Here is a 16,724-nt window from a genome sequence, read left to right as displayed (position 1 = left end):
GAGATATTCTGGAGCATCTTTTCTTAGACCTCCTCATTTTGTTATTTCTGTTATTCCTTCTGGAAATGTATGAATAAATTGACAAATCTGTATTACCATGACACTGTCAGCACTGTTTGAGCAGTATGAGACTGTGCCCAATTGACAAGGGGAATGGTAACACTAAGTTGTCAGTTTATTTACACATTTCCAAGAGGAATAACAGAGGGTCGGCACAAGGCAGAGTTCTAAGATTAAGATGCTCCAGCATCGCTGATGGGAAAGACAAGTGTTTACTAAAACAGACTTGTTAGGAGAACTGACAGGTCTGCTTCATTATGAATACAAAGAACTGCCGTGTTACTCATGCAGAATTTAATTGCCAAGAAGATAAGACCTTCACACCCCAATCTGGCTTGACCCGATCCCTTGAATATGACTCAGGAGCTTCCTGCAGGTGACTCACATACTATATGAATGTATGCAATAGTTGAAATTGCTTTCTATGTTAATCCTTTACTCTAAACAAGCAAAACTTGTAGGTCGTGACCAATGCATTCCAAGCCACTGCTAAAGCGATCACCTACAGATCACTGGACCCTCCTGGTTTTGTGGCAGAATATTGTAAGCGTATGACCAACTTTAGGCCCCTGCACATGGGATGGAAATGCTGCAGATTTTTTGTGCAGATTTGTACACAGAAAATCTGCTGCGGATTAGGGGGTAGGGGATTAGCGTCAGTAACATGGATGATTTTGACAAATCTCATGCGCATGCTGCGGAACATTTTCCGCATAGAAATCAAAGCAAGCTGCTGATTTTCACATTTGTTCTGTTACGGATGTTCACATTAAATTTCACCCTTTTCAATGTAGAAGGGGTAAAATCCGCAATGAATCCGTACCAAAATCTTCATGTAACCCATGCATATTTTACTGCAGAGCAATCTGTAACGAATCCGAAACGTGTGGTCAAACTTTTGGGTGGATTCACACTTGGTGTAATTGTTGTAGCTGAAAAATCTGTTGTGGAAATTTACATAATGTATTCCTATAGGTGAAAACAAAATCTGCAACACATACATGGTTTCAATTTCCACGCTGATTTTTTTCTGCAATGCTATGTGAAATCCTGTACTGAAATTTGCAACACAAATCCGCAGCAAATCTGCCACAGTAATTCCACTAAGTATACCAAAGCATTATATAAGGGATCAGAAAATCGCTTTGTGAAGTTTCCTAGCGCTACTAAAAAAATATTTATAAAAAATGAAATAGAAATAATTTTCTCCATAAAAAGTATTTTGCAAGGGTATGTTCACACAGGGCGTGTCCAGCCTGTGTGCCGCAGGGAATGCCGTCCAATAAAATGCACCAAATTGTGATGCAGTTTTTTGGCTGGAATGACCGCTGTGGAAAACTGCACAGAAAAAAAAAAAGGAATACTTACCATGGCGACCCGTCCCTCCGACGTCCTAATGTTCTGCAGGCCTGGGATGACTTTCATCTTATCTGACCGCTGCAGCTTGTGATTGGCTGCAGTGGTCACATAGGATGAAACATCATCCCAGGAGGCCGGACTGGACGAAGAAACACAGAATTCTAAGTAAGTATAAGAGCCTGTTCACATCACCGTTTGCTTTCCGTTCCGGGGTTCCGTCTGAGGTTTCCGTCGGGTGAACCCCGCAACGGAAAGCGAAAGTGAAACTACAGCTTCCGTTTCAGTCACCATTGATCTCGATGGTGACGGAAACATCGCTAATGGTTTCTGTTCGTCACCATTCCGGATGGTTTCCGGTTTTCCGACGGAATCAATAGCGCAGTCGACTAAGCTATTGATTCCGTCGGAAAACCAGAAACCAGCCGGAATGGTGACGAACGGAAACCATTGGCGATGTTTCCGTCACCATTGAGATCAATGGTGACTGAAACGGAAGCTGTGGTTTCACTTTTCGTTGCGGGGTTCACCCGACGGAAACCTCTGACGGAACCCCGGAATGGAAAGCGAACGGTGATGTAAACAGGCCCTAAGACACTTTTTTTTTTTCCTGAGTTGCGTGTTTTTGTGTTGGAATCACCGCAAAAAAGGCAACATCTGCTATTTGTTTCAAGTTTTACCTCCCATTGAGTTCAATAGGGAAAACCTGCAACAAATAAGCAGCGTTTACGCAAATACAATTGACATGCTGCGAACTACAAAACCGCACCGCAGGACAATTTCTGAGCATTTCTTCCGCATATCATTTTTGCGGCGTGTGAATGAGATTTGTTCAAATCTCATCCACTTTACTACTACTGTATTATGCTGCAGATTTTCATGCAGTATTAACGCTATGTGTAAATTGACCCTAAAAGTGTAAAAAAAAAATACACATATTGGGTATCACCAGGACCGTAACGACCCACACAATAAGGTTAACGCCATACAAGAAAACTGTAATAAAAGAAGGGGGGGGCTGAGAGAAGAAGGTAGCAGGTTACGATTAAATGGATAAGTAACGTTTCAATCAATGGTGGCGATGGTTGCCTGGGGGCCTAATGAAGTCTCCCAGGTCCGCCATCTTTGTGCACCTATTAAGCCCTGCCTCCAGCCTTAAATGCTGTGGTTAAGCAACCCCCTCTAATAGTTCATCGCGCCCCCCGCAATGCAATCAACTTTTACAATATATCATTATTTAACCCGCACGGTGAACGCCGTAAAAAAGAAAAATGTAAACGCCAGAATCTCTATATTTTGGTCACCTCATCTCCCAGAAAAAATGGAATTAAAAGTGATCAAAACCTTGCGTGTTCCCCAAAATGGTATAATTAAAAACTACAGCTTATCGCGCAAAAAAAAAAAAAACTCATACCACTTAATCGACGGAAAAATAAAATAGTTATGGCTCAGAATTTGGCGACACAAAATAACGTTTATTTTTTACACTTAGGTTTTTACTTGTAAAATATAGAAAAAAACAATATATATTTGGTATCTCCATAATCATATTGACCCACAGAATAAAGCTAACATGTTGTTTTAATTGCACAGTGAATTCCGTAAAAACGAAGCGCAAAAACCCATGGAGGAATCGCTGTTTTTTTCATTTTCTACCCCATAAATATTTTTTTTCCTGTTTCCTAGTACATTATATGGCAAAATAAATGGTGCTACCAAAAAGTACAACTCGTCTCGCAAAAGTCAATCCCTCACAAGACTATATCGACGGAAAAATAAAAAAGTTAGGGCTTTTGGAAGGTGGGGAGGAAAACACGAAAATGAAAATCTGAAAAAAAGCTGCGGCGGGGAGGGGCTAGACACTGGGGGCAACGAACCATTTAGTAAGGCAATAGAGGCATCTATTGGTATAGAAGTGTTGGTTGACGACGCACATTTTAAATGCAGAAAACTATGTTGGAATCGCTGGTTTTTTTTTCAGTTTCCCACTCCCAAAAAAGTTAACAAAAGTTAATCAATATATTATATGTACCCGAAAACGACTCTTGGAATATGACACTGAAGAAACAAAAAATAATGTTTGCTCATTAGGGCCCAAAATAGGCCTGGTCGTTAAGGGGCTGTCTCGTGATGATAACCTCTTTCCATATATGGACATCTGAGAGAGGGGCCCCCCTTCTATGAGCTAGAGCGGCTCTTGTTCTGGCAGATCTGGCCAGTCCATGTATTACAATGTTGGGCTTTTATTTGAATGGCTTCCATGTAATTCAATGTTTGACCAGATGCGGCTTCCCATGGCTATAACATCTGATTGCCGGGGGTAAGGCTAGCTGGACTTGCGGCCATCAGCGGATCATCGACATACTAGGAGTTGTCTTTGTGAGGAAACCCTTTTAGCCCATTATGTATCTTTTATAGGATTTTACCGCAAGTTGCATAAATGAGAAAACAATGTAACAATAAACATAAATGAACCAATGCCTAAAACATCAGAAGTGTTCATTGCTGGGTGTCTCGGTGCTCAGCCCCCCATGATTTCTTTTTGAAGATTTGAAGGTGGAACAAAGACTTGTATTAGTCTACCGCCAGCCTCCACCTGCCCTGAATTATGCCCCAAAACTCCATCCACTTGTAGCGGAAAAAAATCTGAACGAAAATCCGTAGCATGCTCATTCTTGTGCGGAAAAGTTGTGGATTTCACCCTTTATAAAGAATAAAGTAAAATGCATGGAAAATCTGCATGCTGCACAAGAAGATTTTGCCACATACATTATTGGCCACATTACCGGATTCGTGGCATGCATTATTGGCCACATTACCGGATTCGTGGCATACATTATTGGCCACATTACCGGATTCGTGGCATACATTATTGGCCACATTACCAGATTCGTGGCATACATTATTGCCCACATTCGTGGCATACATTATCGGCCACATTTGGGTTTACACGCAGATTTTTCCAGACAATGAGCCTTGGATTTCTGCTGCGGATTTGCAGTTCATCTGCCCCATTCAATGGTGCTAATCCATGCGGGGCTACCCGATGCGGTTTATACGGAAATTGTGCCAAGAGGTGAAATGTAACTTTTTTCTGTGATGCAGTTTTCAATGCTACAATGCAGGCAAATCCTCGTCATGAATAACAGGCCGGTGTCCCATTGAAATCACTGGAATGCTGTTTGTGGCAGATTTTAGCGCAGAATATGTGCCAAAATCCATGTGAAAATCCGTCATGTGAGCATGGACAAGAGTGCTGGAGGTGCATGGAGTGCTGCAGAGCATCACAGCCCCTTTAGCTTTTGATGGTGATTTCAGCACCTGGACACCACCCACAGATGTTCCTATTCCTACAGCAGGTAAAGCATGAGGTCCACAGGTACGGATCTATGGACTTTACCTGTGCTATATGCAGATCGTTTAATTTCTGTAAGATGCATTCATTTGTATAGCCATATCATTACGGGCAGACGCTGCATTGCAAATGGTTGATACCTTAAAGGGGTTGTCCACTTTCAACAGCAAGCAGAGATATTGAAAATGGTCTGGAATTAATACAGAAAGTATACTGGAAAAATGTATAACTTTTAATAATACAAAAAATAACTTTCATTTGCAGAAAGTGGACAATTCCTTTAAGAAATAACCTTATTGTTACAGTATCTTGCTGTGTGTATATTATAGTTGTAAATATATTGATACAATGTTGATTATTTCCTGTACAGGGAAGGAGAATATTGCTTCATGCAAAGAGGCCTTGACCCTGCAGCAAGCCTGAGCGACCTGTTACTAGAGTAAGTTGCATGGCACTCTGGGACTTGTAGTTTCTACACATTCGCCACAGGGTGGCCATGTCCTGCCCTCCACTATGAAGTTTCACTCTCAGTAGTTTCCCCCTGTGTAGTGAAAACAACACCCCATTCCTGCACAGCATTTCCCGCCCTACCCCCTCTTCCATACGGGCACTTCCCGCACCGACCAATCCCACAGTCCCTTCACCAGCGCTCTGTGCTCTCACACTAGCCTGCTAGGCTTGGGCCCTCGCCTCTCTGCTGGTGTGGAAGCAGCGCGCCGCAGCCAATCACAAGGCGTCCTGCTTTTGAACGTGCCCGTTCGTCAGCACAGGGTTGGGCGGGGCTAAGGATCAAGGCAGGTTAGGTTGTGTTTGTGTTCTGTGTGCCATGGACTCAGCCCAGTGATATTGACAATAGAGAGGAAATTGACAAGAGGGGGGCACAGACCTGACCGTACCCAGCAGCGCTCCTCTCCCTCTGCCCCCCGGGGACAGACGCAGTCAAGGCCCAAGCCCGGGGAATGTGACTCCCTTTTTTGTCAGGGATTTTCGAGGAGATTGTGAACGGAGGAGGATTATCCCGGGCTCGCAGGAACAAGCTGCTGCTGGGGGAAACACTGAGGACTGAGGCCTAAACTGAGAGCAAAGCAACCAACTGGGAGGGAGAGCCCTCTGTGCCAGCAGTGCCGGTAACCAGGAAACCCCCTGCACAATCTCTAATCCCTATTAAGAGCTCCAAGGTAATCCAGCGACATTCCTGCCCCTCACAGCAGCACCGTGTACCCTCCCCCTCCTGTGTGTGGTGTAGAAGTGTATACAATATATAGTGTCATGTGTGCACTATATACATATATATATATATATATACACACTGCTACATCCAGCCATCCAATGTGTATGTGTAATGCATGGGAGGAAATGTCTACATTATAAATATACAACGTGTAAGATTATCTCTTTTATCATGTAATTCTATATCCCAGGTAACTAAGCGCCACTTATTATATGTGTATATATATCTATATATTGTGTGCAGTCTGAGCTGTAAATATGGGGGGATGACACCATATTCTCCTCTTCCTTTCATGTCTTTACATCTGGGGGAGATGACTGTTCTTGAAGTCGGGGGTTCCTAGAAATTGGATAGTTCCACTTATTTCAGGGGTGCTCAGTTTTCAGCGACTCTAGGACCAGGCCACTGAGAGGCTTTTGGGGATGCGGTTGATGTTTGGGGGCTGCGCGGGGGGTCATTGTTTATTATATGGATCAGTATCGGTTGCTGTAACAACGCGCTGCCTACGTTGAGAACTCGGGATGGGTGATTCCATGTTGTTATGGGGGGGGGGGGGGGCAGCAAATGTTTTAGCACATGGTTACCCTCTGTGTTTACTGCGTTAGATGCGTTGAGCCCCCCCCCCCTCGACAGTTTCTGGAAGCATAGCATTGTCAGAGTACAGGCTGCCATATCCAGTGCCTGCAGGACAGTATAACCGATAGTCTTCATCTCTCCGGGGCTGCTATAATATATTCATGAATTGCTGATAACTTAATTCCATAAAGAGTTTTTGGGGACTTTAACATTGATGGGCGATCAATATTTGATCGGTGGGGATCTGATGTTCTGGACCTTGCCGATCAGCAGAATGATCAGGAGAATGGGACAAGCTACAATACCAGGCCGAGCCGCCCATACGGACGAGCAGCTGTGTCTGTGTGAATATAGGAAGGGGGTCCTGGAGGTCAGACTAACTGATCAAAGACCAATAGTTCTCACCTCCTGGAGGCGTCTCTTAATATGACACATACTGTAAATATCCCACGAATCACCGCTTTAGGCTTACTTGTACACAACCATTTTTTTGCGTCCGTGCGCTATCTGTTTTTTTTTTTTTTAAGGGATAATTCATTGACCCATTCATTTCTATGGCCCCGTGCACATTACCAAGTTTTTCACAGACCCTTGTGAGGGTCGTGGGACCAGACCGCAAAACTTAGAGCAGGTCCTGTTCGTGTCTGCGGCTCGTTCTTGTTCATTCAAGTCGATGCCATGCTGCACTATATATATCTATATCTCGCATAGACTGGGACATTGAATGTAATGTATGGCCTACTGAAGGCTCCCATAATGTGTTGGGTTACCTGCCGCTGGTATTGAGCATGCATTCCCCTATACTGCATGTGACATTACACGGGCTAGGCTGCTGATTTATGTAATGTTATTTCGGTTGGGAGCTATGTGCCTGTTTTGCAGCGTCAGTCTTTTCCCCTTCACCTCTTGCACTTGTTTCCCCCATTACACACATGCACATGATGGCCGGCTCTGGGTCGTTCTGTCCTCCTGCATACCTAGCATAGATACATGGCAAGCCGTGCAAACTGCAATTACAGGAAAATCACGTTTGTTGTTTATCACGTGTAGATTCTTCTGAATGAAGCACTTAAGTTACACACGTTAGACTGGGAAGGGTTAAGGAATATTACGCTATCTGTGTCGTAAAGAAGTCTTAATAATTGATCAGGCAGGTGATGGAAAGTGCTACTAAATATACACTAAGGAAGTCGGTGCATCGGCCTCCATGACACGCACGCAGTCTGACGCCCATTGTATGCTGTATCACTATAGAAGATCGGACCCCTACTGCCAAATAATGATCAACGGGGGGGACGATGCAAAAATGCAGGGCTGTAGTGAAAGAGGGTGAGGAGGTAGGAGTTGCACCTGGTGCCCTCTGCTACATAAGAGGACACCAGGATTATAAATGGCGCATTTTAGGCGTGAGGCCTGGATTCAGATTTTGCATTGTGGCCCGAGCTTCAAGTTCTTTCTCTCCACATATGACTATTTGTTTCTTTGCTGTGGCCAGTGCGTTAGTTTTCAGTGTTGCTGTGATGGTATATAGTTCTGCACTAGTGCGTGTGATAATGTGGGCTAAAAGTTTTTTTTTCTTTTCAAATCCCTTTTGACCATAGGGGTATGTTCACACAGGGGCGGATACACTGCGTAAAAGCACACGGCGTATCCGCCCTGGGCACTGCAGGGTATTCAGGCCGAAAAACCGCACCAAATGCCATTTTCGTCTGGAAAGTCCGCTGCGGAAGTCCTGCAATGCCGCTGAAAAAAAAAAAAGATCCTTACCTTGGCCAGGCGTCCATCCGACATCCTGACGTTTTGCAGCCTTGGAATGACATTTCATCCCATATGACCGCTGCAGCGGTCACATGGGACGAAACGTCATCCCAGGAGGCCGGCCTGAACAAAGAAGCACAGAATACTGGGTATTTTTATTTTTTTCTCTGAGTTGCGTTTTATTTTGGCAAAATCGCTGCTTTTCCGCTGCAAAAAAAGCGCAACATCTGCTGTTTGTTGCAAGTTTTATCTCCCAATTGTATTCACTGGGGAAAGCCCGCAACAAAAAAGCAGCGATAATGCAAATGCAATTGACGTGCTGCGGATTAAAGAAACGCACCGCGGTTCAATTTCTGAATGTTTTTTTCCTGCTTATCATTTACGCAGCGTGTGGTTGCGATTTGTTCAAATCTCATCCACTCTGCTGCTACTGTATTATGCTGTGGGTTTTCCGTAACGAAGTCCGTTGCGGATAATCTGCCGTATTTATGCTACATGTGATGTTACCCTAGTAGTGAATTATCAGCAATATTAATATAATCCAGGCAGCCAATCCACTTTAAGGGTACGTCCACACACCGCGTAAACACTGCAGATTTTTTGCAACGGATTTCATTATTACAGTAGCAGAAAAGTGGGTAGAATTTGAACAGATCTCCTTAACGCTGAGAAAATCCGCAGAGAAACCGTTTATAAATTGAATTTTTAATCGCTGCTTTTTTGTTGCTGATTTTTCCTATTGAATTCAATGGGGAGGTAAAACTCGCAAACAAATAGCAAATGTTGCGATATTTGTGGCGGAAAAGGCTGCGCTTCCGCCGCAAAAATCTCAATTCAGAAAAAAATAAAATATATTTTTGCTTGAAAAATAATAAAAAGATTAATATTTGCCCCCGGCTGTTGTCATAGTGACTTGATCCTCTGCTCTGACAGTAGCCCGGCCTCCTGTGGTGACACTTCATCCCATGTGACTGCTGCAGCGGTCAAATTGACTACAGCATCATCCTAGAAGGCCGGGTTGTACTGGGAGCAGAGATACGTGTTGCCATGACAACGCCCGGGTGGTAAGTATCAACTGTTTTTTTTGTTTTTTTTTTCCCTTTACATATTTCTGCAGCGGACATTGGACAATTTGGTGCAGTTTTTCGGGTGGATTTCCCTGCGGTTCCCAAGATGGATACGCTGTGTACTTTTTAGCTGTTTATCTGCCCAGTGTATCTGTACCCTAAACATTTATAGAGTTGTACCTGCAAAACTGACATGGTGGATGAACCAAATAGTAGCCCCTGCAGGGTGAATGATTATTAATTTTGAGCCCTTGGACTGTGCTGCGCTGACTCTGGACTTGATATAACACAGTGGACCAGCACCAGCAGATGACATAAAATAAGCCCTCATGCCGCTTAATCGACGTAAAAATAAAAAAATTATGTGTCTCAGAATTTGGCGACACAAAAGAAATTTTTATGTTTCACAATTTTTTTTTTTTCTTGTAAAATATAGAAAAAAAACGTTATAAACTTCGTAGCGCCGTAATCGTATTGACCCGCAGAATAATGTTAACATGTAGTTTTAATTGCACAGTGATTTCCGTAAAAACGAAGCGCAAAAAACAATGGAGGAATCGCAGTTTTTTTTTTTTCTTCCCATTTCTACCTCACAAATACCTTTTTTCACGTTTCCTAGTACATTATATGGTACAATAAATGGTGCTACGAAAAACTACAACATGTCCCGCATAAATCAAGCCCTCGTAGTACTAAATTGAAGGTAAAATTAAAAAGTTATGGTTTCTGGACGGTGGGGAAGAAAAATGAAATTTAAAATCTGAAAAATGGCTGTTAATTTCTCAAAATCTCTTTACGTTCCCTGAAGGATTTTACTTCTTCAAATACTGCAGGTTTTTTCTCCGAACCGCTCCTTGGGGTCCTACTTTACGGAAATGTTTTCTGCTATGGTCAGTGGCTTGGTTTTACCCTTCTGTAAATGCTGTATCCTACGCCTGCGTTCTATTTGTAAGATAAACAGCAGTAGCAGAACGCTTACATTGCTGTAAAACACAATTTATATTTAGATAAAGCTGCTCTGTTGCTGCTGACAATCCGACTGTTGATTCACCTACAACATCCTGGTTAAAAATATCCCCTGTTTTTGACAGTCCCTAATTGTCAGGAATGTCCCTTATCAATAAACTAATCAGTGTCCGTCCGTCCCCCGCCTCCTCGCTGCGACCCCCAGTGATCAGCTGGTATCTGTGGGGAAACCTGTCAGCAAGTATTTAATTTCCCTGCAGCACAACCACAGGGGAAAGTAACTATAAGGCTGGGTTCACACGACCATGTTACGTCCGTAATGTACGGAACGTATTTCGGCCGGAAGACCCGGACCGAACACACTGCAGGGGGCCGGGCTCCTAGCATCATAGTTATGTACGATGCTAGGAGTCCCTGCCTCGCTGCAGGACAACTGTCCCGTACTGAAAACATGATTACAGTACGGGACAGTAGTTCCACGGAGAGGCAGGGACTCCTAGCATCGTACATCACTATGATGCTAGGAGCCCGGCCCCCTGCAGTGTGTTCGGTCCGGGTCTTCCGGCCGAAATACGTTCCGTACATTACGGACGTAACATGGTCGTGTGAACCCAGCCTCACACTTTGCCCATTCAAATCAGTGTGTTGTCTGTGTAAAGCAGGAAAGGGCAGGTTTTCCAGAGCAAAAGACGCGCTTTGTAACCGCTCTCCACTCTAAGAGACGACGATCTTGAACCTAGCAACCCTCTCTATTAATTCAGAACTCTCTAATGCCAGTTGCAAACGACCGATGTGCCACACGGGCCGTTTTTAACGGCACCCGATAGTTTTCACGGACCCATTCACTTTAGCGGGTGAATCGGGTCCGTGAAAACTCACCCGATTCTGCTATTCGTGGAAAGATAGGACATGTCCTATCTTTCCACGGATCACAGTCGGGACTCGGCCGGAGCACACACTCATGTGCATCAGGCATAATAGGATATCTATAGAGGTCCATCCACTGGCACCCCCACTAATCCTGAGAACAATTGCTCCAATAGTCCCTTCATCTGTCGGAACACAGTAGCACTTACTCACATTTCCACCTGGATACAAAGTTTTCTACTGACTTTTTGTCACGATCCAATTGGACAAACAAGAGGCAGTCCGCAGAAAAAATGAAGGTATATTCAGATCTACCTATATATTGTAAGATTCCTGTATTAATCCTCCGTATTGTGTGCAGACTGCTCCGTTCATGTAGCACTATATATACTCTTGAAAGCTATGACTTTGGATTCTTTACTAGCAGAGAGAACTTCTCTTGACAATGGACACCACTCCAATTTGATTGAGTCAACAATACAGCCCCATGCACACGGGCGTTCCGGTAATCGCCGTCACAGTCAAGGCCGGCCGCTGCCGACCGCCTGCATTTTCGGGCCGTGCTCCCATACAAAGTATGGGAGCACGGCCTGTAAAATGCAAAAGAACGGACATGTTCCATAATTTTCGGAACATTTCTACGGCACGGACACCTATCCATAGCGATACGGAAAGGAGTCCGCGGCCAATACAACTGAATGGGTCTGTAATTGCGCACCATATTACGGACTGGGTTCACAACTGCGTTGTGCTGTTCCATTGTGCTGCTCGGTCAGAGGAGCAGAACAAGGCAATAACGGAACCGTTGCACAGCAGATACCGACGGTTGTTGACGAAACTCGATGACTTTAATGGGTTCTGTCTGTGTGTCCATGCTTTTACCGGACACAATAGCGCAGCGTGCTGCGTTAGTGTCTCCGGTTAACTCCGGCAAAACCTGCCAGATCAGCAGCAGGGGGGGGGGGGGGGCCCTAGCGGTGCCTCGAACGCAGATGTGAACATAGCCAAACTTTAGAAAGCAACGCTTAGCGCCAGCAGCAAATTGCTTGGTGAATTGGCCACCTCAGTCCTGGGATTTGTCCAGCACTGGGTTAGTACAGTCAAGATGATGCAGGGGGGCAATTTGCTTAATTTAATTATTTTCAGGTCGGGTTCATACAAGTAACATTGGAAAGCCCACATATAAATTGCATGTGGTTTACTGTGGATTTCAGCCGGCAATACAGTTAAAGGGAACCTGCCAGTAGGTTTGGAGCCGCTCAACTACCGGCATGTAATTATGCAGCTGGGGTTTAGTGTTCCGTACCTGCCTACTTCAGAAACTAGACGTTGAGGCAATAGTAAAATAACTTACCGGTTACTGAGATCAGTCCAGGAGCAGCATCGGGCGCAAGCTTATAGTGCACATGGAGCCAAGGCCTGTACGCTGCGCGTGTCCTATGCCACCGGACTCCTCTCAGTAACCTGTCATTTATTTTACTAACTATTGCCTATTGCCTAATCGGCCGGTTTTGATGTGGCCAGGTTTAGAACGCTAAATCCCAGCTGCATAATGAAATGCTGGTGGTTTAGAAGCTCCAAACCTACTGATAGTTGCCCTTTAAGGCCTTCATTCACATGGCTGTGCCCGTAATCACCGCCCGCGATAACGGGCACGGCTGGCCGCTAGTGGCCGTGGACAGACATTTGCAATTTCAGCACGTGCTCCCATACAAAGTACTGGAGCATGGCCCGTAAAAAGCAAAAGAACGGACGTGTCCTATTTCTTGCGGTACACTTCTACGGCCCAGACACCTTCCCGCAAATATACAGGGAGGTGTCCGTGGTCAATAGAAGTGAATGGGTCTGTAATTGTGGACCACAATTACGGACTATTTCTACGGTCGTGTGCGTGGGGCCTTAATTTGTGGCAAAATCCAGGAGCAATCCGCGGATAGGGCTGATTCAAAGCATGCCCTCAGATCTATATGGATGTTTTTCTGCAGCATGTGAATGGGGTTGAATCACAAGCACTGTGTTGCGATTTCCATTCTAAGCGGAAACTACGACGCAGATGTGAGCAGAGTTTAATTTTAAGGGTATGTTCACGCGCTTCACAAAATACAGCTGAAAATACGGAGCTGTTTTCAAGGGAAAATAGCTCCTGATTTTCAGCCGTTTTTTAATCAAACTAGATTTTTTTGCTGCGTTTTTTTTACGGCCGCTTTTGGAGCTGCTTTTCTATTGTCAATGAAAAACAGCTTCAAAAACGACTCAAGAAGTGACATGCTCTTCTTTATACGCGCTGTTATTAGAAAATGAAGTGTAAAATAACGCCCCGTCGGAACAGAACGCCGTATTTCCCATTGAAATCAAGGAGATGGTAGCCTTTAAGCCTCACTTTTTTGTCATAACGGTGTTTAACAAACCGAACTAAGCCTAAGGGCTTGTCAACGGAATTGTGGACGGAAAATACGCAGCAGAATAGAGTAGCGGCAAAGTAGGTGAGACCCAACAAATCTCATCCACACGCTTCGTAAAAGTTCCATCCTGAAATTCACCTGCGGTGCGTATTTTTCGTACCACAGCATGTGATTCCTGCTGCGAAAAGTGGACTGAATTGCTGCGTTTTTCAGAGGAGATGTCACCATCTCCCAGCACTGAGAAAAACACCGCAAAATCCGCACCATTTTCTGCAGTAAAAAAAATGCAGGAAACGGTGCGGTTTTTCCGCAGCAGAATGTCTGCTAGTTTTAGTGGAAATGCTGCAGAAATTTTCTACAGCAATTCCGTTACATGTGGACAAGCCCTTACTAGCAAGACTAGGCCAGTTTCTGCTTCAAATTCTTGTTGGTTTGCTACTTTTGTGCTTTGATTAGTAAATGGCAAAAGTCTTGGAAAGGTGACTCTACCATGTGGGCATTGATAGCTGGCAGCGTGTCTGTATTGGAGACAATACCATGGCCATTAGTGGGCATGACATGGGTTTGTCTTACTGTTATGCAGAATCCAGTTTGGCCACACATGGCTGGTAGATGAAAAGTCCACAAGTTGTGCGGTTCTGCTCCCTGTCCCATAATAGATGGCCAACTATCCAGACACATCAGATCTGTCCTTTGCACGTCTCGCATCCTTTCTCTTAGGCCCCGTGAACACGACCATAATAAGCCTCAGTTCCTCACTTCCATTGAACGCGGACACCTTTCCGTATCGCTGGCATAGAAATGTTGAGAAAATTATGGAACATGTCTGTTATTTTGCGGCCGTGCTCCCATACTTTGTATGGGAGCGCGGCCCGAAAATGCGGGTGGCAGTCGGCAGCCGCCCGTGCCCGAGGTAATTGCGGTGCCCTGATTGTGGGTCGTGATTACGGGCACGGCCGTGTGCATGGGGCCTTAGGCTCCGATCCCATCTGATTAAACCAAATATAAAATGCTTTATTATGTAAATAAATAAATATATAGAATAAAGTACACTTTGGGTATTGCGACCTTTGTAACAAACCGATCTATAACATTATCACGTTATTTAACCTGCACGGTAAATGGCAAAAAAAAAACAAAAATAGTAAAAGCTTAAATATATCAATTTATAATCCCTGTAATTGTACTGAGCCGCAAGATTCAGTAAACAAGTCATTTATACAGCATGACAAACGCCGCAAGAACAACATCTAGAAAACTGCCGAAATACAACTCGTCCCCTAGAAACATACTTTATATGGCAATGGAAAAATAAAACCGTTATGGACCTTGTAATGTGACCCCTGTAAATCACTGGTCCTAAAGGTCAAAATAGGCCGTATCCTTAAAGTGGTTAAACAGAGAATATCCTAGCTACTGAGGCAGGGTTTTCACATCTTGGTCAAAATGCGCGTTTTTCTGCAATTTGCAGCAAAACCATACCATTTTGCAGCGATTTTGTGCACCAAGTAACCCACAATTTGACCGCGACGTGTGAACTCAGCCTGACCGATATAAGTTTACTGTGTCCCATAGAACTTCCTGTGATGACATCATACTGTAGGACGCCAGGTTTCAGCATGTCGGAATTTCACTTTTGTTAAGTGCAACAAAATCTTGAGCACATGCCAAAATCTGATTTGAATAATGCTAAAAAAAAAAAATGAGTTTGGAATGATGTGGGAAGGGTTGTAATAGCTATATGTTACAGGGGGTGGTCTAAAAAAACTGACCAAAACCCATAAAAGAATAAAGCAATTCTCCTCCATTCCTGCACCACTCCTGGTGGGTCTCTGCAACTTTTCCTCGGCGACTCTATCCAAGGACCCCGCATTATATTTAGGGTTCTGCTTCCACCATTTTTAACAGGAGAGTTGGTGGTGTACACGTGTTCTATCTACATTGGGCCGGGTTCCCACGGGTTGAAATACGATTCATAAAAACTGACCGACCTGGAACGCGCAGCGCCTTCCGCCTTAAAAACGGTATTTCGAACGGAATTTCGCCATGCGCAATGCAGCGCTATGTGAAAAAAAAAAAAAAAGCGTGGTTCATACTTGCCCCCTCCCTCTTCTCTGTGCGAAGGCCAGCCTCCCTGGATGACATTGCAGGCCATGTGACTCTGCAGCCTGTGATTTTTTCTAAATCTCCTCCCCTTTGCTGCTACTGTAAATGCTACAGAATTCCGTTGTGGAAATTCCACAACGTTTACGCCACGTGGGAACCCGTTTTTGTGTGGTACAGAAACGCTTCCCTATCTTCTGTTTACTATACTGGAGAGTGAGCGAGAAGACCCTCTGCCTTTGTTATGGGGGAGAATCCTATAACTGGATCTTGAACTGTAATAAAGAACAAGACGAAGTCATTTCTTAACGTTACCCTCTTGTGTCGGGAGTTGATCTGTTTTGGCATAGTACAGATTTCCATGCTGCGCCCTGCTCTACTGTCCTGCGTACACACACTGCTCTGTGTTGTATATAGCGTTGTATAACTGTGCGTCCTATGAGATCAGGATACGCTTTCTTAATCTAACAGGACTGGATCCTGCCTAGTCACTGGCTCCAGACATACAGCTCCTGCACTGAGCCTTAGGCCCCATGCACACGACCGTAAAAAATCTCCATAATTGCGGACCGCAATACAATCCGCAATTAAGGACCCGCCCGGTACTATAGGCCGCGGACACCTTTCCGTATTGCTATGGAAGGGTGTCCGTACCGTAGAACCGTGCCAGGAATTATGGAGCATGTCCTACTTTTCGTCTTTTACGGGCTGTGCTCCCACACTTTGTATGGGAGCACGGCACGAAAATAGGGCTGTCGGCAGCATTCCCATATCCTGTTTTTTAGTTGGATATCCATTTTTGCCATGTCAGTCTTATTTTTCTGGCATAAGACAAGACACAATGATACTTCTATGATTCATTTGTGGCTAATGCAGAGAGCGCAGTGCTGTCTTTTGATGAAATTCCTCTTTGCCCGAAAGTAAAGTAGTACATAATTTTTTGGGCTTTGGTGGCGGTTTTTTGCTAATTGTATTTTACTACC

At 44.4% G+C, this 16,724-nt stretch overlaps 1 protein-coding gene across 2 annotated transcripts in view; it reads left to right on the top strand.

Annotated features, from left to right (window-relative positions):
- Nucleotides 1-5,523: 5,523 nt before the first annotated feature.
- Nucleotides 5,524-16,724, top strand: part of PPP2R5E (protein phosphatase 2 regulatory subunit B'epsilon) — a 74,313-nt gene continuing 63,112 nt past the window's right edge. The window contains exon 1 of one of the 2 annotated variants that reach the window (XM_075843752.1): nt 5,524-5,949. The gene's annotated coding sequence lies outside the window, so the exon portion shown is untranslated. The remainder of the gene's footprint in view (nt 5,950-16,724) is intronic. The other variant, XM_075843751.1, reaches the window with a different exon arrangement.

This window comes from Rhinoderma darwinii, chromosome 12 (assembly GCF_050947455.1).
Source record: "Rhinoderma darwinii isolate aRhiDar2 chromosome 12, aRhiDar2.hap1, whole genome shotgun sequence".
Classification (NCBI taxonomy): domain Eukaryota; kingdom Metazoa; phylum Chordata; class Amphibia; order Anura; family Rhinodermatidae; genus Rhinoderma; species Rhinoderma darwinii.
The sequence above is the reverse complement of the archived record's forward strand: the minus strand, read 5'-3'. Positions and strand labels throughout refer to the sequence as shown.